This window comes from Hemiscyllium ocellatum, chromosome 15, assembly GCF_020745735.1.
Source record: "Hemiscyllium ocellatum isolate sHemOce1 chromosome 15, sHemOce1.pat.X.cur, whole genome shotgun sequence".
Lineage (NCBI taxonomy): Eukaryota > Metazoa > Chordata > Chondrichthyes > Orectolobiformes > Hemiscylliidae > Hemiscyllium > Hemiscyllium ocellatum.
This window is the reverse complement of record NC_083415.1, coordinates 44,990,043-45,017,956: the sequence shown is the minus strand read 5'-3', so window position 1 is coordinate 45,017,956 and position 27,914 is coordinate 44,990,043. Positions and strand designations below refer to the sequence as shown.

The window sequence follows — 27,914 nt, the reverse complement described above, 5'->3', positions numbered from 1 at the left end:
ATATTTATAATAGATCTTTAATGTCAATTTTTTTTGTTCATTCTGAGGGTTTCAACTTCTTGCATAGGTGCTATCATGGGAAGGTCTCGAGTATTTGTGGCTTTTCCACTTGAGCTTTTGCGACAACTCCCTCAGCATTAATATATTCCTCAGCACATATTCATAGAGTCATAGAATGTACAGCAGGAAACAGATTGTTCGATCCAACGTGTCCATGCTAACCAGATATCCCAACCCAATCTAGTCCCACCTGCCAGCACCCGACCCTTATCCCTTCAGACCCTTCCTATTCATATACCCATCCAGATGCCTTTTAAATGTTGCAATTATACCAGCCTCCACAACTTCCACTGGCAGCTCATTCCATACGTGTACCACCCTCTGCGTGAAAAAGTTGTCCCTTAAATCTGTTTATAACTCTCCCCTCTCACCCTAAACCTATGCCCTCTAGTTCTGGACTACCCCACCCCATGGAAGAGACTTTGTCTATTTATCCTATCCATGCCCCATGTGAATTTATAAACCTCTGTAAGGTCACCCCTCAGCTTCCAACGCTCCAGGGAAAACAGCCCTAACCTATTCAACCTTTCCCTATCGCTCAAATCCACCAACTCTGGCAACATTCTTGTAAATCTTTTCTGAACCCTTTCAAGTTTCACAACATCTTTGCGATAGGAAGGAGACCAGAATTGCATGCAATATTCAAATAGTGGCCTAATCAATATCCTGTCTTGCCACAACATGACCTCCCAACGCCTGGACCTTAAATGTTCCAGTCTACAACACTCACTCAAGGATAACTCTTTACACTGATTGAATATAAATAATCATTTATCCAGTTAAATAGACTAGACATATGTGCCATTGCAACTCCCCTTGTCTAACAACTGCCAACATTTTTATGCATGTAAATGGGATCTATTTCAAGACAATTTGAGTGCAAGAGTACAGACTGTGTTATTAATTATTGAAAGCTGTCCAGCCATAATGATTGATTGAATAATATACCTTAGCCAGTATGTGACAAAGACCATTAAGGTTTGAGCTCATTCTCCCATGTCCTTGCCCCAAATCCCATGCTAGGGCTCAATCGCTCTTGGACTCATGCTGTGGATCTGGCCAGATTCATGCAGCTTCAATGTTATCTTTCTATCTCAGTAATGTTTCTTTTTGGTCTTGGTTGCCTTGGTGCTTCCCCCGATGACCTCTGGTAGGAGACTGCAACCCCGTGTATCTCCATTGCCAGTCCATCTCAGCTGGTGGCATTGGAAGATGGACCAGGGTCCTGTCAGTCAATGTCCAGAGTCAGAGGAGGTGTGAGACCTGTGCAGTGTGACTGTCTCCAGCGTGTAGTGGCAGAAAAGGAGCATATTGCCTGGATCCTGGGGATGATGTTGGACAGTGACGATTGGAGGAGCAGAGAGGATAAAATCTACAGAGAGGGAAAGATGAACTTCTGAAGTTGTTCAGCCTCAATAATATAAATTTATTATTAATTTATACTTTTTAAAACCATTTTTACAATTTATTCTGTAGTCCAACATGGTGACATTGCACACTTTTCACTTTACCTAGGTACAGGTGACAATATTAAATAAATCTATATGTGTGCTGCTACCACAAACAAACCAACACCAGCTATTCGTGGTCCCCATTAGCAGCTTTTGATTCTCCCAGGTGACCTTTACTCATTCCTTTGTCTGCCCAACAGTTTTTCTCTCTTGGCTCCATTTCCATCTTTCATTTACTTCTTCCTCCTTCCCCTACCCTGTCATTTGTGTATAGAGCAACCAATTTCTAGCCATAATCAGTAGTAAGCATCACTAGACATGAAATGATAACTCTGCTTTCTTTTTACATAACCTGCTAGATCTGCTTTGTTTTTCCAGCAGTTTCTGTTTTTGTTATTGATATTTATTTCTTTGACGATAGAATTCAGAAATTACAAAATTAAGTTCAACTTGTATAGGACTCTCGCTAGGCTATACTTGGAATACTGTGCACAGTTCTGGACTCCAAGCTATAAAAATGATACTGAAGCACTGAAGACAGTGCAATTTCTTTCTTTTTCAGGAATATGCCCTGAAATTGAAAGGATACGAATATTGGAAATTAATATACATGTGGATGGTTTGGCCTAGAGTAACAGGGATATTCATGGCCACTGGTATTGTGTGCCCTTTTGTTTCACTGGGGAGCTTGTTTTGAACCCAGATGCTGCAGATATTAGCAATGGCCTGTCATGACAGCCTTTGTCTTGTGGGGCACTGGTGCTGACATGTGTTTGGTGAACCATTTCTCTGCCTGTAACCCTTGTACGGAGCAAGTCTTTGAACTGAAACTTTGTGTCCATTCCCTCCCAAGAGAAGGCTGCAAGTGCTACTGGCAAAAATGATGCTACTCCTCTTGTTCCTCATCAGACATGCACGTTAGAGTTTATTGCTACCATGATAGAAATTGATAGCTTTTAATTTTCAGTGATCTGGTCGACGTGGACGGGTTGGACCGAAGGGTCTGTTTCCATGCTGTACATCTCTATGACTCTATGACAAGATTTAAAGTTTTAAGACTTCTACTGTATCACCCAAGATAAAACTCAACATAGACTAAAAATTAATAAGTAGGTAACTAATGCACTAAAGTTTAATTACGGAAAGGGTGATCTTTATTAATGATCCAGCACACTTGAAAAGACCAAACTGCACTTACACTTTGCAGCAAACATTCTACACAATTGTAGTCTTTGCATGAAATGCTGAAAAGTTACTCCGCTTTCAACTGGTCACTTCTCCCCATTTCACTGTGTCATATGTCCAGCATTTATTAAAAATGTTTCCCTTGGTCTTCAGAGAATTTCCAAATGCTGTTTTATTTTGCTTTCCAGCTTGAATAAATATTTAGCAATAGAACAAATTCTTTATTTGTAAACTTAAGGGATCTGGTTAATTAGTTTCTGATGTTGCATCTATACATTCAAATGTGGAGGCCTGTTAGCTCAGTTGGCTGAATGGCTGGTTTGCAATACAAAGCATGTTATAGACAGTAGACAATAGGTGCAGGAGTAGGCCAATCTGTCCTTCGAGTCTGCACCACCATTCAATATGATCATGGCTGATCATCCTTAATCAGTATCCTGTTCCTGCCTTAGCTCCATAACTCTTGATTCCACTATCCTTGAGAACTCTATCCAACTCTTTCTTAAATGAATCCAGAGACTGGGCCTCCACTGTCCTCTGGGGCACAGCATTCCACACAGCCACTACTCTCTGGGTGAAGAAGTTTATCCTCATCTCTGTCCTAAATGGTCTACCCCGTATTTTTAAGCAGAACTCTGGTTCAGTACTCACCTATCAGCGGAAACATGTTTCCTGCCTCCAGAGTGCCCAATCCTTTAATAATCTTATATGTCTCAATCAGATCCCCTCTCAGTCTTCTAAACTCAGGGGTATACAAGCCCAGTCACTCCAGTCTTTCAACGTAAGGTAGTCCCGCCATTCCAGGGATTGACCTCGTGAACTTACGCTGTACTCCCTCAATAGCCAGAATGTCTTTCCTCAAATTTGGAGACCAGAACTGCACACAATACTCCAGGTGTGGTCTCACCAGGGCCCTGTACAACTGCAGAAGAACCTCTTTGCTTCGATACTCAATCCCTGTTATGAAGGCCAGCATGCTATTAGCCTTCTTCACTACCTGCTGTACCTGCATGCTTACCTTCATCGACTGGTGTACAAGAACACCCAGATCTCTCTGTACTGCCCCTTTACTTAAATTGATTCCATTTAGGTAGTAATCTGCCTTCCTGTTCTTGCCACCAAAGTGAATAACCATACATTTATCCACATTAAACTGCATCTGCTATGCATTTGACCACTCACCTAACCTGTCCAGGTCACCCTGCAATCTCCTAACATCCTCCTCACATTTCACCCTGCCACACAGCTTAGTATCATCACGAAATTTGCTAATGTTATTACTAATACCATCTTCTATATCATTAAAACATATTGTAAAAAGCTGCGGTCCCAGCACCAATCCCTGTGGTACCCCACTGGTCACTGCCTGCCAATCCAAAATGGAGGCGTTTATAACTACTCTTTGTTTCGTGTCAGCCAACCAACTTTCAATCCAAGTTAGTACTTTGCCCCCAATACCATGCGCCCTAATTTTGCTCAGTAACCTCCTGTGTGGGACTTTATCAAAAGCTTTCTGAAAGTTCAGGTACACTACATCTACTGGATCTCCCTCGTACATCTTCAGAGTTACATCCTCAAAAAATTCCAGAAGATTAGTCAAGCATGATTTCCCCTTCATAAATCCATGCTGACTCTGACCTATCCTGTTACTACTATCCAGATGTGTCGTAATTTCATCCCTTATAATAGACTCCAGCATCTTTCCCGCCACTGAGGTCAGACTAACTGGTCTATAATTTCCTGCTTTCTCTCTCCCATCTTTCTTAAAAAGTGGTACAACATTAGCCACCCTCCAATCCACAGGAACTGATCCTGAATCTATCGAACTCTGGAAAATAATCACCAACGCATCCACGATTTCTCGAGCCACCTCCTTCAGTATTCTGGGATGTAGACCATTAGGCCCTGGGGACGTATCAACCTTCAGACCTAACAGTCTCTCCAACACCAATTCCTGGCAAATATAAATTGCCTTAAGTTCAGGTCCTTCAGCCACTGTTACCTCAGGGAGATTGCTTGTGTCTTCCTCAGTGAACACAGATCTGAAGTACCAATTCAATTCTTCTGCCATTTCTTTGTTCCCTGTAATATATTCCCCTGTTTCTGTCTTCAATGGCCCAATTTTAGTCTTAACTATTTTTTTTGCCTTTCACATACCTAAAAAAGCTTTTACTATCCTCCTTTATATTTTTGGCCAGTTTATCTTGGTACCTCATTTTTTCGCAATTCCCATGCCAGCTCAGGTTCCCATGAAGTCTCAGCCTCACCCCTTGCCTGACATGTGGCGACCCTCAGGTTAAACCACCATCACTCAACTCTCTCTAATGACAGTGTAGGATTATGGTGACTTAATACAAATAATTGGCAACATGTGTGTTTTAAAACCAAAGTCTGTGTCGCTAATGTCAGAGTAAGGCAAACTAAGCAATCAGTCAATGCTTCCTAGCTTGTTTATAATAGGTGTCAAATACTGACAGACATATTGTAACTCATAAAGTCTTGGATATTAGCCAAATAACCAATTAATATGTTTCTAATGGACAATCTTTTAAAATCAGGTTGTTACATCCTATATTGAAGTGGTAGACAATGCCCTCAAATTTTGGATCAACAATTTTTGAATCAGAGGCAAAGCTCCTACCAATAGAGTGGCACTAAATCTTTATCTTCATATTTTGCTTATTAATGGTAAGCTTTGTTTCTCTCTCTATCAGATCATACTTGAAGAGCAGATTGTACCAAAGAGGCCTTTAGATTTAATGGAACTGCCTATGTCTTTAAGTGAGGCTATCTGAAACAACTCACAAGTCACAGCATTGACAGGTTGAATGTTATTCACTATGTTACACAAGTGTGCACTTAATTTCACAGAACTGCAGTGGGTATATAATTCATGATTTTACATAGCATGATAGAAAGTGGAACTAACAAATTATGTGTCAGCAATTTTGGCTGAGTAAACACTTTTCGTTGCCTGCTGATTCAGTTCTGTATACAAGGAACCGTATGGTCTGTTCCACTGTTCAATGAGATCATGCTTAGTCTTCCACCTCAATAGCACTTTCCTGCCATATACCCGTATCACTTGATTTCCTTCGCGTCTGGAAGTTGATCAATCTCTCTCTTGAAGCAACTCAGCGCTTTAACTTAGTTAATTGTTAATTCAGGAACCTATCTGGCCAACGCTGAAAAGACCCCAGGTTAATGGCAAGGGATGAACCTGGCACGTACCTGTCCCAGCCAACAAGGGGCTGGGAAAACTCAGCAGGTCTGTCAGTGTCTGTGGAGATGAACCTGGACATAGATTTCCCATCTATGTCTAGTTGCTTCTGATTGCTAGCATCCACTGTTCTTTGTTTTGATTTTGTTTTTTGGACAGATTTACGTCTGTCAGCTTCAAAGGTCAAACAAATAAATCTTGACAAAACGAAATCGAGCGTTCATGTTTCCTCAAGTCACCTGTTCATTTTTTTTCTGGGGAGGTTTGGAAATTAATTGGAATTACTTAAAATAGTAGGCCAAACTCCAAAAATGAGGGAAAATACGGAAAGGAATAAATTGGTGCAACCCCTCATCAAGTTTGGGAGACGGGGGATTTCACAACATGTTGAGGTTTCCAAAAATAGCTGCCGGATATTGTAATGTACACACATTAATGAACATGCACACTGAGTGGTGCAAGGCAACAGGAGAAGAATTGCCTGGAGCCCATTCAAAGCGGCTTCGGGTTGCAGCTGACGTCAGGCTTTCTGAGTGTGTGAAGCTCCTGGAGCAGAGCGAGGGAACAGCAAACTTCCACAGCCACCCTCCCCCCAGCATTGGCAAGCTGGCTGTGCTTTATAGATGAGCGTTGTATTGGACTCCGGGGGAGAAGTTGTTGCCTCCCCTTTCTGTTGCTCTATCTGTGTGCCCGGGGGAAGGGAGAAAGAGCCTTGAACTTCTTGCTGCAGCAACAGCTGCTTCGCCCGATCTGGTGTCTCCTCGCAGCTGGAGCTGTTGCCATAGAGAAGCTTGTTTGATTCACCATTCGCCCTGCCAGCGCTGAAGTGTCGGGAGACTCATTATTGTGGGGACCCCACTGGCTGTCTCTGAAGAAACTGGGTAAGTATGAGCAACTGAGTTTCGGCGCTTTCACTTCTGCTCTGCTGGTAATCGCAACTGGGGAATGAGAAAGCCGCAGGAGTCAGCTCCACTATCAGGTTCCCATTAGTTCCCTGTTTGTTGATTATTTGGGAGTATGTATGTAAATTGCACACACCTTTTTACCATGTGACAAACGACTTGGCACGAAGGCAACTTTTGGATGGCCGAAGGTGAAAGAGAATCTGTTGTACAGCGATAGTAAAATGTTGGGGAACGTACGGTACATAAGAATTCGCTTTCTACAAATTATCGATTCAGGCCCTATGACAGCAAGTGCCAACGGTGTTACACCTGATATCAATCCGACAAACTTGAGGGCCGAAGGGCCTCTTCTGTATTGTATGATTCTATGCCCTGTCCATAATAAAGTCGGTCAAATGAGCCAGTTACCTGCCCAACAGTCTACTCTTAATCATTAGCGGAGTGACAAAGGGGGGGGGGGGGGGGGGGGGGTGCATTGACAGTGCCATCAAGCAGCACTTAGGACCCCATTCACTGATGCTGACTTTCCAGCAAGATACCTCGGCTTCTTGCAGACATAAACAAAAGAGCTGGACTCAAGGGGTGAGGTGAGAATTACTTGCTTTAACATTCTGCAGCATTTGCCTCACTGTGGCATCAAGGAGCTCCAACGAAACTTGAAGTCAGTGGGAATCGGGGAACACTGTCCACTGGTTGGAGTTATACCAGCAAGATCATCCCAAACTAAGAAAATGCAACCCATGTGGACCTTCAACTCCGCTCTGTTTCTACGCAAACAACAAATAAAAAATTCCCATGAAGATCTTGTTCCAAAACATTGTATACCATTTGTTGTACCTTTGAAAGACAGGGGGGCAATGAATTATGTTTTTGACAGATGGCTGATGTTCACAACATGAGATGACACTAATTGGTGATAATTGTTCATTTAAAATAATCACCTTCCAAAATCCATGTTATAAAACAGATTACTTGTTACAATGTTAATCATATGTTTATCTTTATCTCCTTTGCTTATTATTTTGCATTGTCGAACTATTTTATATTTTAATACCACTGCAGCAGCAATAACTTTTGTTGAGTCAGTGATTACTTTTCAGAATTAATGTAAGTGATTATCCCTGTATCATTAAAAGAACAATAACTAGTTTCAACTTGATCTGTACTCATAGTAGCAGAAATTGGCAGACAATGAGTGGATAATTGTGAGTGAAAATCGAGGTTCCACCCTTGATGATATAATTACATCACCTGGCGCCATAGTTCTAGCTAACCTGACTGCTGCCAAACTTTCCAATTGTATTGATGCCTATAGCTCTTGCCATCACCTTTGTTTCTTTTCGAAGTTGGTTTTCTGGCAGTGATTTTTTAAAAAAATTCACTCATGGGGTGTGGGTGTCTCTGTCTGCGCCAACACTTTATTGCCTGTCTCTAGCTGCCATTGAGAAGATTGCTTTCTGGAGTATTTTTCATCGGTATTCACACTGGAAAAAGACAATGTTGTCAGGGAGACTATGGAGATAAAGGCTACGAGACCAGATGGGATTGAGGTTCACAAGGAGGAGGTGTTAGCAATTCTGGAAAGTGTGAAATGTCCCCTGATCCAGATGGGATTTATCCTAGGATTCTTTGGAAAGCCAGAGAGGAGATTGCTGAGCCTTTAGCTTTGATCTTTATGTCATCATTGTTTACAGGAATAATGCCAGAAGACTGGAGGATAGCAAATGTTGTTCCCTTGTTCAAGAAGGGGAGTAGAGACAACCCCGGTAATTATAGACCAGTGAGCCTTACCTTGGTTGTGGATGAAGTGTTGGAAAAGTTTATAAGACATAGAATTTACAATCGTCTTGAACGGAATAAGTTGATTCAGGATTGTCAACACAGTTTTGTGAAGGGTAGGTCATGTCTCACAAACCTTATTGTTTATGCTCGAAACGTCGAATTCTCTATTCCTGAGATGCTGCCTAACCTGCTGTGCTTTGACCAGCAACACATTTGCAGCTGTGATCTCCAGCATCTGCAGACCTCATTTTTTACTTCTTTGACAAGGTGACCAAACAAGTGGATGAGGGTAAAGCAGTTGATGTGGTGTAAATGGATTTCAGGAAGGCATTTGATAAGGTTCCCCACAATAGGCTATTGCACAAAACATGAAGGCATGGGATTGAGGGTGATTCAGCGGTCTGGATCAGAATTTGGTTAGCTGAAAGAAGACAGAGTGGTGGTTGATGGGAAATAGTCATCCTGGAATTCAGTTACTAGCGGTGTACCACAAGGATCTATTTTGGGTCCACTGCTGTTTGTCATTTTTATAAAGGACCTGGATGTAGGTGTAGAAAGATGGGTTGGTAAATTTGCGGATGACACTAAAGTCAGGAGAGTTGTGGATAGTGCAGAAGGATGTTGTAAGTTACAGAGGGGCATAGATTAGTGCACAGCTGGGCTAAGAGGTAGGAAATAGAGTTTAATGCAGAAAAGTGTGAAGTGATTCACTTTGGAAGGAGCAACAAGAATGCAAAGTACTGGGCTAATGGTAAGATTCTTGATAGTGTAGATTAGATTATTTACAGTGTGGAAACAGGCCCTTCAGCCCAACAAGTCCACACCAACCCTCCGAAGAGTGACACACCCAGACCCATTCCCCCTGACTAATGCACCTAACACTATGGGCAATTTAGCATGGCCATTTCACCTGACCTGCACATCTTTGGACTGTGGGAGGAAAGTGGAGTACCCAGAGGAAACCCACGCAGATACAGGGAGAATGTGCAAGCTCCAGACAGACAGTCACCTGAGGTGGGAATTGAACCTGGGTCCTTGGCGCTGTGAGGCAGCAGTGCTAACCATTGAGCCACTGTGCCACCGATGAGCTGGGAGAGCTCCGTGTTCACATACATAAATCCCTGAAAGTTGCCACCCAGGTTGATAAGATTGTTAAGAAGGTATCCTGTATGTTAGCTTTTATTGGGAGAGGGATTGAGTTTCAGAACCATGAGGACATGCTGCAGCTGTAAAAAACTCTGTTGTGGCCGCATGTTGAGTATTGCACATAGTTCTGTCACCGCATAATAGGAAGGATGTGGAAACTTTGGAAAGGATTCAGAGGAGATTTACTAGGATGTTGCCTGGTATGGAGGGAAAGTCTTACAAGGATAGGCTGAGGGACATGAGGCTATTTTCGTTGGAGAGAAGAAGTTTGAGAGGTGATTTAATTGAGACATATAAGATAATCAGAGGGTTAGACAAGGTGGACAGTGAAAGCCTTTTTCCACAGATGGTGATGGCTCGCAAGAGGGGACATATCTTTAAATTGGGGGGTGATAGATATAGGACGGATGTCAGAGGTGGTTCTTTACTCAGAGAGTAGTAGGAATGTGGAACATATTGCCTGAAACAGTGGTAGACTCTCCAACTTTCTTGGCATTGAAGTGGTCATTGGTTAAACATATGAAAAAATGGAATAATGTAGGTTAGATGGGCTTCTGATTGGTTTCACAGTCAGTGCAACATCAAGGCCCAAAGGGCCTTTATTGTACTATAATGTTCTATATTCTAATAGTTGCAGTCCATGGGCTATAGGTACACCCATATTGCAGTCAGGGAAAGAATTCCAGAATTTTGATCTCACGATGCTGAGAATGTGATAATTTCCAAGTCAGGATTGTGTTTGGTCCAGAGGGGAACTTGCAGGTAATGATGTTCCCATGCATCTGCTGCCCTTGTTATGCTCAATGGAATTAGACTTGAGATTGGAAGATGCTATCTGAGGACCTTTGGTAAAATTTTGTACTGCATTTTGTAGATAGTATACACTGCTGATATTGAGCATCTGTGGTTCAGTGAGTGAATGTTTGTGGATGTGGTGCCAATCAAGTGGCTTCTTTGTCCTGGGCATTGTCAAGATTTTTGAGTGTTGTTGGAGCTACACACCCAGGTAAGTGGGGAGTATTCCTTCATACTCCTGACTTGGGCCTTGTTGATGGTGGACAGGCTTTGGGGTTTAAGAGGCACAGTATTCCTAGCATCTGACTTCTCTTAGAGCTATTGTATTTATGTGTCTGGTCCAGTTATGTTTCTGATCAATGGTTTTGCCCAGAATCAAAAGTGGGGTATTTAATAATGGTAATGCCATTGAATGTCAAGAGGTGGTCATTAGATTGTCTTTTATTAGAGATGGTATTTGTTTGGCATGAATGGTACTTGCCAAGTTTCATCCCAAACCCAGATATTGTCCACCTCTTGTTACATTTGGATATAGTCTGGTTCAGTACCTGAAGAGTCATGAATAGAATCATTGAGTCAAAGAGACATACGGCATGGAAACAGACCCTTCGGTCCAACTTGTCCATGCCGACCAGATATCCTAACCTAATCTAGTCCAATTTTCCAGCACTGTGCCCATATCCCTCTAAACTCTTCCTATTCATATACCCATCCGGATGCTTTTTAAATGTTGTAATTGTACCAGCCTCCACTGCTTCCTCTGGTAGCTCATTCCATACACGCACCACCCTCTGTGTGAAAAGGTTGCCCCTTAGACCTCTTTTAAATTTTTCCCCTCTCATCCAAAACGTATGCCCTCTAGTTCTGGACTCACCCAGCCCAGTGCAAAGACCTTGTCTATTCACCCTATCCAGGCCCCTCGTGATTTTATAAATCTCTATGAGGTCACCCCGCAGCCTCCTTCGCTCCAGGGAAAACAGCCCCAGCCTGTTCAGCCTCTCCAACCCTGACAACATCCTTATACATCTTTTCTGAACCCTTTCAAGTTTCACAACATCACTCCAATAGGAGGGAACCCAGAATTGCATGCAATATTCCAAAAGTGGTCCAGCCAATGTCCTGTACAGCTACAACATGACCTCCCAACTTCTGTACTCGGTGCTCTGTCCAATATAGGAAAACATATCAAATGCATTCTTCACTATCCTATCTACCTGCAACTCCATTTTCAAGGAGCTATGAACCTGGATTCCAAGGTCTCTTTGCGGCACCACTCCCCAGGACCTGACCATTAAGTGTATAAGTCCTGCTCTGATTTGCCTTTCCAAAATGCAGCACCTCACATTTATCTAAATTAAACTTCATTTGCCACTTCTCAGCCCATTGACCCATGTGATCAAGAATCCGTTGTACTTTGAGGTAACCTTCTTCACTGTCCACTACACCTCCAATTTTGGTGTTATCTCCAAATTTACTAACTATACCTCCTATGTTCACATTCAAATCATTTATATAAATGACGAAAAGCAGTGGATTCAGCACTGATCCTTGTGGCACACCACTGGTAACAGGCCTCCAGTCTGAAAATCAATCCTTCACCATTGCCCTCTGTATTCTACCTTCAAACCAGTTCTGTATCCAAATGGCTAGTCCTCCCTGTATTCCGTAAAATCTAACAATCTACCATGAGGAACCTTGTTGAATGCCTTACTTAAATCCATATAGATCATATCTACCGCTGACTGAACTGGTCCTCACCCTGAATAACTTCTCTTTTCAATCCTCCCACTTCCTCCAAACTAAAGGAGTTGCCATGGGCACCCGCATGGGCCCCAGCTATGCCTGCCTCTTCGTAGGATATGTGGAACAGTCCATCTTCCGCAACTACACTGGCACCACCCCCCACCTTTTCCTCCGCTACATCGATGACTGTATCGGCGCTGCCTCGTGCTCCCACGAGGAGGTTGAACAGTTCATCAACTTTACTAACACCTTCCATCCCGACCTGAAATTCACCTGGACTGTCTCAGACTCCTCCCTCCCCTTCCTAGACCTTTCCATTTCTATCTCGGGCGACCGACTCAACACAGACATCTATTATAAACCGACTGACTCCCACAGCTACCTGGACTACACCTCCTCCCACCCTGCCCCTGTAAAAACGCCATCCCATATTCCCAATTCCTTCGTCTCCGCCGCATCTGCTCCCAGGAGGACCAATTCCAACACCGCACAACCCAGATGGCCTCCTTCTTCAAGGACCGCAGATTCCCCCCAGACGTGATCGACGATGCCCTCCACCGCATCTCCTCCACTTCCCGCTCCTCCGCCCTTGAGCCCCGCTCCTCCAACCGCCACCAAGACAGAACCCCACTGGTTCTCACCTACCACCCCACCAACCTGCGCATACAACGTATTATCCGCCGCCATTTCCGCCACCTCCAAACGGACCCCACCACCAAGGATATATTTCCCTCCCCTCCCCTATCAGCGTTCCGCAAGGACCACTCCCTTCGTGACTCCCTTGTCAGATCCACACCCCCACCAACCCAACCTCCACCCCCGGCACCTTCCCCTGCAACCGCAGGAAATGTAAAACTTGCGCCCACACCTCCACACTCACTTCCCTCCAAGGCCCCAAGGGATCCTTCCATATCCGCCACAAGTTCACCTGTACCTCCACACACATCATCTATTGCATCCGCTGCACCCGATGTGGCCTCCTCTATATTGGTGAGACAGGCCGCTTACTTGCGGAACGCTTCAGAGAACACCTCTGGGCCGCCCGAACCAACCAACCCAATCACCCCGTGGCTCAACACTTTAACTCCCCCTCCCACTCCACCGAGGACATGCAGGTCCTTGGACTCCTCCACCGGCAGAACACAACTACACGACGGCTGGAGGAGGAGCGCCTCATCTTCCGCCTGGGAACCCTCCAACCACAAGGTATGAATTCAGATTTCTCCAGCTTCCTCATTTCCCCTCCCCCCACCTTGTCTCAGTCGGTTCCCTCAACTCAGCACCGCCCTCCTAACCTGCAATCCTCTTCCTGACCTCTCCGCCCCCCCCCCACACCGGCCTATCACCCTCACCTTGACCTCCTTCCACCTATCCCACCTCCATCGCCCCTCCCCCTAGTCCCTCCTCCCTACCTTTTATCTCAGCCGGCTTGGCTCTCTCTCTCTTATTCCTGATGAAGGGCTTATGCTCGAAACGTCGAATTCTCTATTCCTGAGATGCTGCCTAACCTGCTGTGCTTTGACCAGCAACACATTTGCAGCCTCATTAATCCTCTTTGTTACTTCTTCAAAAAACTCAATCAAGTTTGTGAGACATGATCTCCCATGTTCAAAGCCATGTTGACTATCCCTAATCAGTCCTTGCCTTATCAAATACATGTAAATCCTGTCCCTCAGGATTCCTTCCAACAACTTCCCCACTACTGTTATGGACTAGGTCAGACCACTCAAAACGTTCTTAAGCAGGCAGCCCAGACCATAACTTTGCAATTTGTTTTGGTAAGTGTACTACTCAGATTAAGTTTAGTGAGGTTAACTACCAGGTTTAAAACGGACAAATAAAATTATTCACAAAATTACACAATGAAACACGAAGAACAGAATAATGAACCCCTACAGAACACAACCTATCCAAATTGGACTTAAGTATGCTGTTCTGAATATATGCAACAATCCCAATAAGCAAACCTCCTTTAAACCACAGTACAAAAAAGGGTCAGATGCTCAGGTTGAAGTTAGAAGGGCAGAAGAGAGAGTTTCCACATAGCTCACTATTGATCTCCCAACCACTTCTGGACTAAACTAAACTGCTCAGCTAGAGAGCTGACCACTTCCCTTTCATTCTACAGGTTATATCTAAAGCATGATCACTTTGGTCTGAAGTCTCATCTGACTATGTATAAACAAAAGGCCCCTCAAAATCCTTTTCATCTCTGTACCAAAGCAGACTGATCAGAGCCCGGCCTGGTTTATTATCCTGCTGAAAAAAATCAATGACAGAGTATCCTTGAGCCAAGGAACAGCTTTGTGAAAAAAAAGGACTAGTTTGTGACACCACGGACGACAGGCTCACTTGTTTATAGTTCCTTGGATTTTTCTTGCTATCTTTCTTAAACAGTGGCACCACGTTAGCCAACCTTCAGTCTTCCGGCACCTCACCTGTGACTATTGATGATACAAATATCTCAGCAAGGGGCCCAACAATCACTTCCTTAGCTTCCCCACAGAGTTCTAGGGTACACCTGATCAGCTCCTAGGATTTTATCCAGTTTTATGCATTTGAAAACATCTAGCACCTCTTCCTCTGTAATATAGACATTTTTCAAGATGTCATCATCTATTTCTCCACATTCAGTATCTTCCATATCCTTCTCCACAGTAAACACTGATGCAAAATACTCGGTTAGTATCTCCTCCATCTCCTAGGGTTCCATACACAGGCTGCCTTGCTGATATTTGAGGGGCCCTTTTCTGATCCTAGATACCCTTTTGTCCTCAAAATATTTGTAAAATCCCTTTGGATTCTCCTTAACCCTATTTGCCAAAGCTATCTTATGTCTGCTTTCTGCCTTCCTGATTTCTCTTTTAAATATGCTCCTACTGCCTTTATATTCTTCTAAGGATTCTCTCGATCTCTCCTGTCTATACCTGACACATGCTTCCTTTTTTATCTTAACCAAAACCTCAATTTCTCTCATCATCCAGCATTCCCTACAATTACCAGCCTTGCCTTACACTCTGAGAGAGATATACTGTCTTTGGACTCTTGCTATATCACTTCTGAACACTTCCCATTTTCCAACTGTCCCTTTACCTGTGAACATCTTCCCCAATCAACTTTTGAAAATTCTTGCCTAATACCGTTAAAATTAGCCTTCCTCCTATTTAGAAATTCAACTTTTAGGTCCTTTTGCATCACTATTTTAAATAGAATTATGGTTGCTGACCCCAAAGTACTCCCCCGCTGACACCTCAGTCACCTGCCCTGCCTTATTTCCCAAGAGTAGTTCAAGTTTTGCAGCTTCTCTAGCAGTACATCGACATACCGAATCAGAAAATGCTCTTGTACACACTGAACCAATTCCTCTCCATCTAAAGCCTGATCACTATGGCAGTCCCAGTCAATGTTTGGAAAGTTAAAATTCCCTACCATAATCACTATTATTCTTAAAAACAACTGAGATTTCCTTAAAACATTGTTTTTAATTTTCCACTGATTATGTGTGTGTGTGTGCGGGGAGTGGGGTGGGGCGGGGGGGGAGAGGTGTGGTGTCTATAATTCAATCCCAATAAAGTGATCATCCCTTTCATATTTCTCAGTTCCACCCAAATAATTTCGCTGGATGTATTCTCAGGAATATCCTCCCTTATCAAAAATGCTGTCCTTCTCCTCTCTTGCCCTCTTTCTATACTTCTGATAGCATTTGTATCCTGTAACATTAAGCTGCCAGTCCTGTCCATCCCTGAGCCATGTCTCTGTAATTGCTATGATATCTCAGTGCAATGTTCCAAACCATGCCCTGAGTTCATCTGCCTTCCTTATTAGGCCACTTGCATTGAAATAAATGCAATTTAATTTATCTTTCCTGTCTTGTTTTCTGCTTTGTGTCTGCCTGCCATGATTGTTTGACTCACTCCTTTTCCCAATGGCAGCAGTCTCAGATTGATCTGTTTGCTCACTATTTCCCTGGGTCCCTCCCCTATACATGACTAGTTTAAATCCTCATGAGCAGCTCTAGCAAATCTCCCTGCCCGTTTATTAGCTCCCTTCCAACTGAGATGCAATCCATCCTTCTTGTACAGATCACTTCTACTCCAGAAGAGATTCCAATTATCCAAAAATGTGAATCCATCTCCCATGCACCAGCTTCATCCACCAGCAATGCATTCATCTGCTCTATCCTCCTATTCCTATCTTCACTAGCTCTTAACACCAGGAGCAATCCAGATATTTCTACTTTTGAAGACTTCCTTTTTAAATTCCCGTCTAACTTCCCATATTCTCCCTTTAGAATCTCATCCATTCCCCTTACTATGTCGTTAGTTCAAATGTGTACAAAGACCTCCTACTGGTCCCTTTCCCCTTTGAGAATATGCTGCACCCTCTCTGAGACATCCTTGATCCTGGCACCAGGGAGGCAACACACCATTCTGATTTTTCGATGCCGGCCACAGAAACATCTGTCTGTGCCTCTGACTAGAGAGTCCACTATCACAATTGATCATTTGGGACGCCTCATACCCCTCACTACATTAGAGCCACTCTCAGTAGCAGAACTTGGCTGTTTGTGCTACATTCCTATGAGAGTGCATCAACCCTTACATTTTCCAAAACAGTATACTTGTTTGAAATGGAGATAGCCACAAGAGACTCCTGTACTACCTGCCTACCCCTGTTACCTTTCCTGGAGTTAACCCATCTACCTGACTGTATCTGTGGTTTTCTCCCTTCCTATAACTGCCTTCCATCAAATCCCTTAGCACCTGTAAGTTCCTTATTTCCTCTAATTGCCGCTCCAACCGATAGGATTCCCAACCAAAGACACTTCCTGCAGAAATAATCATCAGTAACATGAAAACTCTCCCTAAACTCCCACATCTGATAGGAAGAGCACATCACTCTACTAAAGGCCATCTTTGTTCCTTCACAATCTACAGACCCGGAAAATAGCACTGTCGTTTTCTCTTAAAAAAAACACTGCTCCATGCAGATTTCATATTTATGGTTTACATTTTAAAAATTTAATCAAGAGGCAGATCTCAATAAAGCATATAATCAAGAAAGAACCCACTGTCCTCACTATTGTAGATTTACAACAAGGTTGCACTTAAAAACTATGCATTTATCCGTTCCTGCACAGTGAGCCCTCTCACACAGGTTCCTCCAAGGTCAGCTGTGAATTTTGCTGTTTGTTCATTTTTAGTGCTGAAGATTACACAATCATAAACAAATATCGCCACTTTAGACCTTATGATGGCGGGAAGGCCATTGATGAAGTAACTGAAGATATTTTAGCCAAGGACATAATGCTGAGGAGCTCCAGCAGAGATGTCCTGGAGCTGAGATGACTGACTTTAACAATCATAGCCATCTTACTGTGTGCCAGATATGATACCCAGCAGTGGAGAGTTTGCTCCAATATCCACTAACTCCATTTTTGTTGGGATCCTTGATAGCACATTCAATCAATGCATTATTGATATCAAGGGATGCTACCCTCAATTTTCCTCTGAAATTGAGCTCTTCTGTCTGTTTGAACAAAGGCTATAATGAGGTCAAGAACTGAGTGGCCCTGGCAGAACCCAAATTGGACATCATTGAGCAGGTCATTGGAGAAAAGGTACTGCTTGATGACACCTTCACATTTTACTGATGTTCAAGAATAGATCGATGGAGCAGTAATTGGTCAAGTTGCTATCATTTTCTTGTACAGAACATACTTGGGCAATTTTCCACATACCTGGATACATGCCAGTGTTGTAGATGGACTGGAAGAGCTTAGCTAGCAATGCAGCAAGTTTTTGAGCACAAGACTTCAGTACTATTGTGGGAATGCCATCAGAGTCCATAGCTTTTGTGGTATCCAGTGCCTCCAATCATTTCTTGATATCACATTGGAGCAAACCAAATTGGCTGAAGACTGGCATTGTGATTCTGGGGTCCTCTGAAGGAGGCCAACATGGATCCTCCACTGATACTTCTGGCTGAGTATTGTGAATGCTTCAACCTTTTTGCACTTATGTGATGGGCTTCCCCATCCTTGAGAATGAGGATATTTGTGGAGCCTTTTCTTCCAGTGAGTTGTTTCAGTATCAACCATCATTCATGACTGGATGTAATCGGAGTGCAGAATTTAGACCTGATCCATAGATTGTTGGATTGCTTGGTTCTGTCTACCACTTGCTGCTTATGCTATATAGAATGGAAGTAGTCCTGTTTTCTAGCTTGACACCTCATTTTTTAGGTACGCCTGATACTGCTCCTGGTATGCTCTCCTTCCACTCTCTATTGAACCAGGGTTTATCCCCTGGCATAATGGTAATGATAGAGTGGGAGATTGTGCTAGAGTATGATTCTGCTGCTGCTGATGGCTCATAGCATCTTATGTATGCCTATCTTGAGTTGCTAGATCTGTTTGAAGTCTGTCCCATTTACCATGGTAATAGTGCCACATAACACAATGTAAAATATTCTCAAAGCAAAGGAGGGACTTCATCTCAACAAGGACTGAGCAGTGGCCACTCTTATCAATACTGTCATGGACAGATAAAACTGCAGTCAGTAATTTGGTAAGGATGAAGTCAAGTATGTTTTATCCTCTCGTTGGTTCCCTCACCACCTGTTGGTGACCCAGTCTAGCAGCTATGTGCTTGCAGACCCAATCAGCTCAAATAGTAGTGCTGCTTCAGAGTCACTCTTGGTGGTGGACATTGCAATTCCCCACCTAGAGTACATTTTGTGTCATAGATTAACTTGATTAGTAGGGGTGCTGCCAAGCCATTCTTGGTGATGGACTTTGAAATCCTCCACCCAGAGTATGTTATGTATCCTTGCCACCCTTAGTGCTTCCTCCAACATGGTTCAATGAGACTTCATGATGTCCAGAGTCAATGTTGAGTACTCCCAGGGGAACTCCTTATGGATTGTATACCACTGTGCTGCCATCTCTGCTCAATGTTCTGATGGTGGGAAAGAACATTTTTATGGTAATTGATGTACCTGGAACATTTTCTGTAACATATGATTCAGTTTGTATGACTATGCTGGGCTGTTGCTTGACTCGTCTGTGCGACAGTCCTTCCAATAACAGCAGTGGCTTTCACATGTTTGTAAGGAGGACTTTGTCGGGTCAACAGGGCTGTTTTAGCTGCTGTCATTTCTGGGACCTGAGTTGATGCCAAATCTCTTTTTACTATACTTCCTGCAATTGATATAACCGAGTGGCTTGCTCAATTGTTATTGTGTAATTGAGCATGAGGGAGGTACAGAGCTATGAACAAGTATCATACGTATCAGCTGACTTCTACATTCACAATGTCACGTTTCTATAGCCTGAACTCCAGTACATGCTTTGGTGGTTCCTATCGTAAATTTATTTAAACCAGCAATATTTACGATAAATAATTCAGATAGTTGCCTGATGAGAGCATGATGAAGTATAAGCATCTGTTCACATCTTTTGCCACTGTGCATTGGTGGTGGTGGAAGGAGTGGATGCTTGTAGATATGGTGCCAATCAAATGAGCTGCATTGTCCTTGATGGTGTTGAGCTTTTTGAGTGTTGTTGGAGACATCCAGACAAGTAGGGAGTTTTCCATCACTGTGTTATATTATACTTGTAAATGATGGGCAAGGTTTCTAGCTTTTGACCTGCACTTGTAGTCACTGTATTTGTATGCAAGTCCACTTCAGATTCTAGCCAATTGCAACCCCGGAATATCGATAGTGGGGGATTTGGAGATGGCAATGTCATTGAAAATGCACCTTAATAGACTTTAAGAGACAAGTGTGAAAAACAAGTGTTATGCTATCACTTACATATACACTTATGTATTTATTTGTTTAATGTCTTTATTAATTTGTTTGGGATAGAGGTGTCACTGTCAAGGAAAACATTTATTACAAATCACTAATTTCCCTCTAGAAGGTGGTAATGAGCCTCCTTCTTCAGCTGCTGCATATCCTCTGGTATAGGTATCTCTAAAGTAGATAGGGAGTTTCAGGGTTTTAACTCAGCAATGATGAAGAAATGCCAGTATAAATTAAGATGGTGTGAGGCTTGGGAGGAAACCTTGAATTTGTTGGTTCCCATATGTTTGCTGCCTTTTTCTCCTTGCTAGCAGAAATTGTAGGCTTGGGAGATGGTGTCTAAGAAGCTTTGGTATCTTTCTGCTATTGTTTTGATGGTAAACTGTGATACCACATTGCCCTGGCAGTGGAGTGAATAAAGGTGCAATGTTGTGGTTATTTTATCCTGAGTTATGTTGAGTGTTTTTGAGTGTTATTGGAGCTGTAGCTATACGGCATATGGAGAGCATTTCTTCACACTCCTAACTTGTGCCTTGCAGCAAATATTAGGTAATACCCAGTCTTTGACTTAGTATTGTGGTTCAGCTAAATTTCTGGTCAGTAATGATTCATTGGATGTTGATGGTGGGCAATTTGATGATACCAGTGACTTTCAAGCATGGGTGTAGGGATAGCAGTGATTATACTGTTTGGTTGAAAATAACCATTGCAAGACACTGTGTGACACAAATGTTAGGTGCCACTTTTCAGCCCGACTATGTACTTTTGCTGGAAAAGGAAAATTCTCTGACTAATCATGAAATTACATTTTTAATTTTCCTACTTAGGCAATCTTATGAATTATTATATGATTTGTGGTTTAAGTCAGCTTTAAAGGCAGAAATGTCATGGATTATTTAATTCAGAGTACTCATAATTTTTTAAAAACTATTTGGGACTGAACTGATCAATACATAGCAGAGGGTATGTGCATTCTGTGATATAAAGTGTGTGATTTGTTTTTATTTAAATATTAATAATTTAGAGTGTGGAGTTTGAACTAGTGGCATCTGGGTATCAATTTGAGTGTATGAGGAGGTTTAGTGATTGACTTGTGCATATTTCTAGAACCATAATATTTTCTAAAAACCAGCATGGAAGAGTGAATCCTTGGGGATAATGGGAATTTATTTGCACTGAAAGAGTTTTAAAAGTATACGGAATAATCATTGAAGAACATTAGGATAATTTTTATCCTTAAAAGACAAACCCCATAGCTTGGAAAACTTGTGCTTTCTGTTTAAAAGGATCAGGCTTTTGTTTTGCTTATGGAAAACAGAAACATAGGTCAATAATCTTTTGTATTTCACTTTGCAGAAGTCTTAATTTAAATTTAGATGTTTGAAACAATTTTTCTCGAGAAAGGAGTTAGTTTGGAAGTATTATAAAATATCTTTCTTCAATGTAAGGATTTTAGTTTTAAAGTTCCAGGCTAGAAGTGTTTGGTTTGAATCCTGAAGGGATTATTGAAGAGGTTATTGAAAAAGACTAAGCTGAGTTGTATGAACACTCAAGGAAGAGGCTACTAATTTCTCAAGACAGTGAATTGAAAGAAACAGGTAAAGTAAACCATATGATTGAGAACAAATATTTTCTGGTGTTTTGGTAGAGTAAAGTGATGGCCTTGGAATAGATTAAACTTCATTTTACTATGTGCTTCAATCTTTCAAAATGTATTTTGTGTAACTAGTTCAGTTTATTCTATTCTATATTCATTTCTTTTACATAATAGACTTCTGATTTATTGTTAAAACCACATCTGCCACATTGCATGGTTGTATTTTAGTGAAAGACCACCTTGTTACATAAAACAAATATGATCTATTCAGCCAGATATAAGTCTAGGATCTGACTTGATTACTAATAATGTTAGCTGGGCTCATAACGATACCTAAAGGTATGAAGATAATGCTAGAAACATAGTTAAATCCATGGTGGAAACTGCTGATGGTTAGTTCATATTTAAATGAAGGATCCAAAACTGACACAGACCCCCATAAGACAGATTTGACTTCTTTGTTAAATACATGTTACCATTTTCTTATTATTTGAAGATATAATTTGGAATGTTACTGCCCTGGGAAGATTTCAGTCGTCATTAGGATAATAACTCATTATATGAGAGACAGAGAAAAAATCAAGGAAATAATAAATAGCAAGAGATATATTTGAGGGAGTGAGAAGGTTAATTATTTTAGACAGCAGAAAATCAGAGATGCTTATCATTATTTGAAATAAATGTCTGGATCCAATGAAATTGTCAATAACAGTGAACCACCTGCCTTCCTGCTCAACTTGATAGGATAATCAGATGGCTGCAATTCTGTTACAACCTTCCAACACCCTTCAGCAATCCATTATCCTTGTTATTACTTAGCAGATGATGGAATTTGAATTTAATAAAGACAAAATCTGGATTTAAGAGTATAATGATTACTGTGAAGCCATTGTTGATCATGAGGGGAAAAAACCACATCTGGTTCATTCATGCTTTTTCAGGAAGGAAACTGCCATCGTTACCTGGTCTGGCCTACATGTGACTTCAGACCACTCAGCAATGTGGGTGACATTTAACTGTCCTCTGAAATGGCCTAGTAACCCACTCAATTGTAATAATTTTTATCAAGTCTCAACAAAAAAATGAAACTGGATAGTCTACCTAATATTGGACATGATGAATGCAACACAAGCCTGATGATGCTAGAGTCCCTCCGACTAAATATGGGGACTAGTGTCAAAATTGGGAGAGCTATCTCACAGACTAGTCAAACAAGAGTCTGACATTGTCTGATTCTATCAGACTATGTCCCAAGCACCACCATCACCATCCCTGGATGTGTCCTATCCCACCTACAGAAAAAAACCCAGCAGAGGTGGCAACATGTGGGGATACAGTCAGGTGGGAGTTCCCCTGGAAGTCCTGAACATTGACTCTAGACATCATGAAGTCTCACGACATCAGGTCAAATATGGGCAAGGAAACCTCCTACTGATTACAATGTATCATCCTCCCTTGGGCCATGACTCTGTGCTCCTCCATGTTGGACAACAGTTGGAGGAAGCACTAGGGGTGGCAAGGTCATTGAAATTGCCTACCCAGAGTACATTCTATGTGCACCACCAAGAATGGCTTGGCAGCACCCCTACTAATCAAGATAGTTGAGTCCCAAAGAAAATTGCTGCTGAACTGGGCTTGCAGCAAATGGTGAGGAAACCAATAAGAGGCAAAAACACATGATATTATTGCCAACAGTGACCACCACAGATTCCTTGTGAAGGAGAAGTCCCATCTTCACATGCTTTACATTGTGTTATGTGTGGCACTACCACTGGGCTAAATGGCACAGACTTCAAACAGATCTACAACTGGGCATCCACGAGGTGCTGTGGGTGATCAGCTGTGGCAGAATCATACTCCAGGACAATCTTCAACTTCAAGATCTGGCATATGCTCCACTCTACCACTACTATTTTTAGAAGCGATCAACCCTGGTTCGATAAAGAGTGAGGAATGCATACAGGAGCAGTTCCATTTATACTTAAAATTTAGATGTCAACGTGATAAAACTACAAAGTGGGACAGTGTGCAAGCCAAGCAGTATAAGCAGCAAGTCATTGTCAGGGCTCAGCAAGCCCACAACCAACGGATTCTGTCATGTGATCCTGGATACTTATAAGTTTTACTTCTATATTTTCCACTTTCATTTATAGCTTTTCTACTTCCTATAACCAGCTTTGTTTTGATTTTCTCTGAATCTCCTCTTCGGCTGCCAATTCCTGACAAGCGAGTTTAAGCTCTTACCAACAAGACCAGATTAAATTGCGTAGGGGGGGGGGGGAATGATCAGCTTTGTACTAACTCAAGAGTTAGATCAGGTGTTCAATTGAAATCTCTAACTTTTCTTCGGTATCTACAGTAATAACTTGAATCATGTGGAACCCTCCAAATTCCTCCACATTTAATGGATTCTTTCAAAGGGCTAGGTGAAAGTGAGGACTGCAGATGCTGGAGATCAGACTCTAGATTAGAGTGGTGCTGGAAAAGCACAGCAGGTCAGGCAGCATCCGAGGAGTAGGAAAATCGACGTTTTGGGCTTTTGCCTGAAATATTGATTTTCCTACTCCTTGGATGCTGCCTGACCTGCTGTGTTTTTCCAGCACCTCTCTTTTGAAGGGCTGCAGACACAGGTCAGAATCTTCAGTTTCTTGGGAAATTCCCACAAAGTCTTCTTTGTTGAGGCTTCTGCACAGTCCTTCATGCAATTTCAGCTTGCACTGTTCCAATGACTATCTGGCTATTGGAACATCCAAGCTCTGATGTCAGTTCCCCAAATATTTCTGCTCATTCACCCTGAGCAACTGTACATTTCCAATGTATGCTGTTTTAATTAACAGTAGATTAGATTCCCCTACAGTGTGGAAACAGGCCCTTCAGCCCAACAAGCCCACACTGACCCTCTGAAGAGTAACCCGCCCAGACCTATTTCCCTCTGACTAATGCACCTAAAACTATGGGCAACTTAGCATGGCCAAATCACCTGACCTGTACATCTTTGTATTGTGGGAGGAAACTGGAACACATAGAGGAAACCTACACAGATGCAGGGAGAATGTGCAAACTCCACACAGTCGCCCAAGGCTGGAATTGAACCTGGGTCCCTGGAGCTGTGAGGCAGCAGCGCTAACCACTGAGCCACAGTGCCACACATAAGTAGTATGCGGGTGTTTAATTCCGAATTCTGTGATATTGGCTGATTTCAGCTGGAAGAAAATTCTGAGTAATGAAGTACTACAATTGGTCTCAGAGCCTCATTGTTAGAGGGTAGGAAAAGAAATTAGTCAATATCCCTGTCTCTAATTGCAATTAGGAAGGTGATTGCTGAGTGGTATTATCACTGGACTGTTAATCCAGAAACCCTGGTATTGTTTTGTGGACCCAGATTCCAATCCCACCATTTCAAATGGTGAAATTTGAATTCAATTACAAAAAATCTGGAATGAAGAGTCTACTTGTTGTTGATTGTTAGGAAACACTCGTCTGGTTCACTCTATCCTTTTAGGGAAGGAAACTGCTATCCTTATTGGTTCTGGCCTACATGTGACTCCAGACCCACAGCACTCTTAACTGCCTTTAAGCAATTGGAGATGAGCAACAAAGCTGGCCCAGCCAGCAATGCTCACACCCCATGAATGAATTTTAAAAATTTGAGTAATCTACATCTGCACAACAAATAAGCACAAGCAAGAATGCAATGCTATCAACTGTTGAAGACTTTTCCAAAACTTGTTGGGTACAATAAGAACACTGCATGCAAACACATGATCACGGCGATCTGGGAAAAGCAGCAGACAGCTGAACTGCAAGAATCAGGAATTTTTGAGAGTATGATAAAATCATCAGGAAAGAAATGATAAGGTTCTATCAGCTTCAATAATTGAGAGTGCTCTTTCCTCTGCAATAAAAGGGAAAACTCCCATGCTACTTTCAAAACCTGAACACAGTCTCTGATGATGTTTCAGTGGAGGACTGTATTGTGCAGCATTCAATGTTTTAGCTAACATGACATCTGAGGCATTATTTCATAACAATTTCTGAACAAGAGCTGAGAGTGCCCCCAGTGTTTTGACCAAAGTTGTTCTCTCAACTAAGACCAGCTAAATCAGACACAGTTGTCATTTTTATGATTGTTTACAGGCATAGTTGCTGCTGCATTTGCCAGCATAATATGAGTACTTAATATAAAATAATTAGTCACACATCAAAATGCCTGCTTGACTTAAGAAATTTGCATTGCTGTACTTTCTTTCAAATGAGAATTATAAGCGTTACAATAAGAATAAGTAAAGCTCTTAGTTCCACCAGAGTGTATTAAGTCATAATTAGAATTATGTAGCTCTTCCTTGAGACTACATGATGACAAGGAAAGCTTTTTATTAAGAATCTCCATTTCATGGAGAAGGATTCAGGCCAATCCATATGTAACAACCGGATGTGAAAGTTCTGCTCAGATTTTGGTTGCTGTGATAAATTTCTCCACAACAGCTGAGATAATCTATGAAATTCTAAAGCAATCAGAATTATAATTAATGCAACTCACAAACTTCCAAAAAATGGCCAGTTTGCCCCATCTCTCAATGATAGCAGATCCTTTAAAATATTCCCAGATTAGTATCTTTTCTTAAAACCAATCAGTTCTTCTTTGGGCCACACCATATCTGTTTAAATAAATTTAATTGCACAAACAAACAAGGAATAAGAGTAGGCCACTGAACTCTTCGCATCTACTTCTCTATTCGATAAGGTCATTAGCTGATCTGATTTTAACCTCAACTCTATATTCCTGCGTATCCCTGATCATCTTTCATCCCCTTATTAGAATTGAAGAATCGTAGAATCCCTACAGTATGGAAATAGGTCCTTTGACCCAACAAGTCCACACAGACCTTCTGAAGTATAACCCACCCAGACCTATTCCCCTACCCTATATTTACCCCTGGATTGTGGGAGGAAACCAGAGCACATGGAGAAAACCCATGCAGACATGGGGAGAATGTGCAAGCTCCACACAGACAGTCACCCGAGGCTGGAGTTGAACCTGCTGACCACTGACCCATTGTGCCATCCATAAAGAATCTGCCTACCCCTTCTTAAACTACTTGCAAATTCTGCCTCCAGTGCCTTTTGAGGGAGGGAATTCCAAAGACTGCCAACTCTCTGAGAGAAAATAATGTTTCCTCATCTCTGTCTTAATGGGCAACCCCATATATTTAATTGTGACCCCTAGTTGTACATTGTCCCACAAGAGGAAACATCCTTTCCACATCCACCTGGTCGAGACCACTTAGGATCCTATAAGTTTCAATCAAGTCACCTCTGACTCTTGAACTTCAGAGGTTTCAGGCTTACCCTGTGTAGCTATTCCTTACGAGGCAATCCACCTATTCCAGATGTTGGTCCAGTAAATCTTCTCTGAATTGCTTCCAATGAATTCACATCCTTCCATAAATAGAGTGCCCAGTATAGTCCACAGTACTCCAGATGCAACCTTATCAATGCCCTGTAAAACTGAAGATAACCATCCTACTCTTTTATTCAATTTCCCTTGTAATAAAGCATAAAACAAACTATTAGTTTTCTTGATTACTAGCTGTACCTGCATGGGTATTAACCTTCTGCAGTTCATGCACTAGGACACCCACATCCCTGCACCCCTTAGAACTCCAACCTCTCACCATTCAGATAATATGCTTCATTTTTATTCTTTCCACCAAAATGGACAGCTTTACACTTTCCCACATTATATGCCATCTGCCAGATCTTTGCTTCACCTATTGATATCCCTTTGTAAGCTCCTTTTGTCTTTGTCACAATTCATTTTCCTACCTATCTTCGTGTCATCAGAAAATTTAGCTACCATATCATTTGTCCCTTCATCCAATTCATTTGCATAAATTGTAAAGAGTTGAGGCTCTAGTACTGGCCCCTATGACACACATGTCATGACACCTGCCACGCTAAAAAGAAACATTTATTCCTATTCTTTGCTTCCAGTTAGCCAGCCAATCCAGTAATTGATCCATTGGGTTGTGATATATTGCTTCTAGACAGACAAACTAACAGACTAATAAATGGGTGAAAACTTTGCCTCCATCCACCTTTAGGTCCATGAACAGTTGATTTATTCTGTTTTAACAAAATAAACGTAACCATGCAATAAAGGCAAATGCTCGTCTACATCCTTCTGGAACAGAATTGCAAATGCTGATTGATACTTTTCA

General features: G+C 42.1%; 1 protein-coding gene across 2 annotated transcripts in view; it reads left to right on the top strand.

The window, feature by feature from the left end:
• The first annotated feature begins 6,461 nt into the window (after positions 1 to 6,461).
• LOC132822966 (rho GTPase-activating protein 18-like) overlaps positions 6,462 to 27,914 on the top strand; it is a 143,912-nt gene continuing 122,459 nt past the window's right edge. For both annotated transcript variants that reach the window (XM_060836425.1, XM_060836428.1), the window contains exon 1: positions 6,462 to 6,797. The gene's annotated coding sequence lies outside the window, so the exon portion shown is untranslated. The remainder of the gene's footprint in view (positions 6,798 to 27,914) is intronic.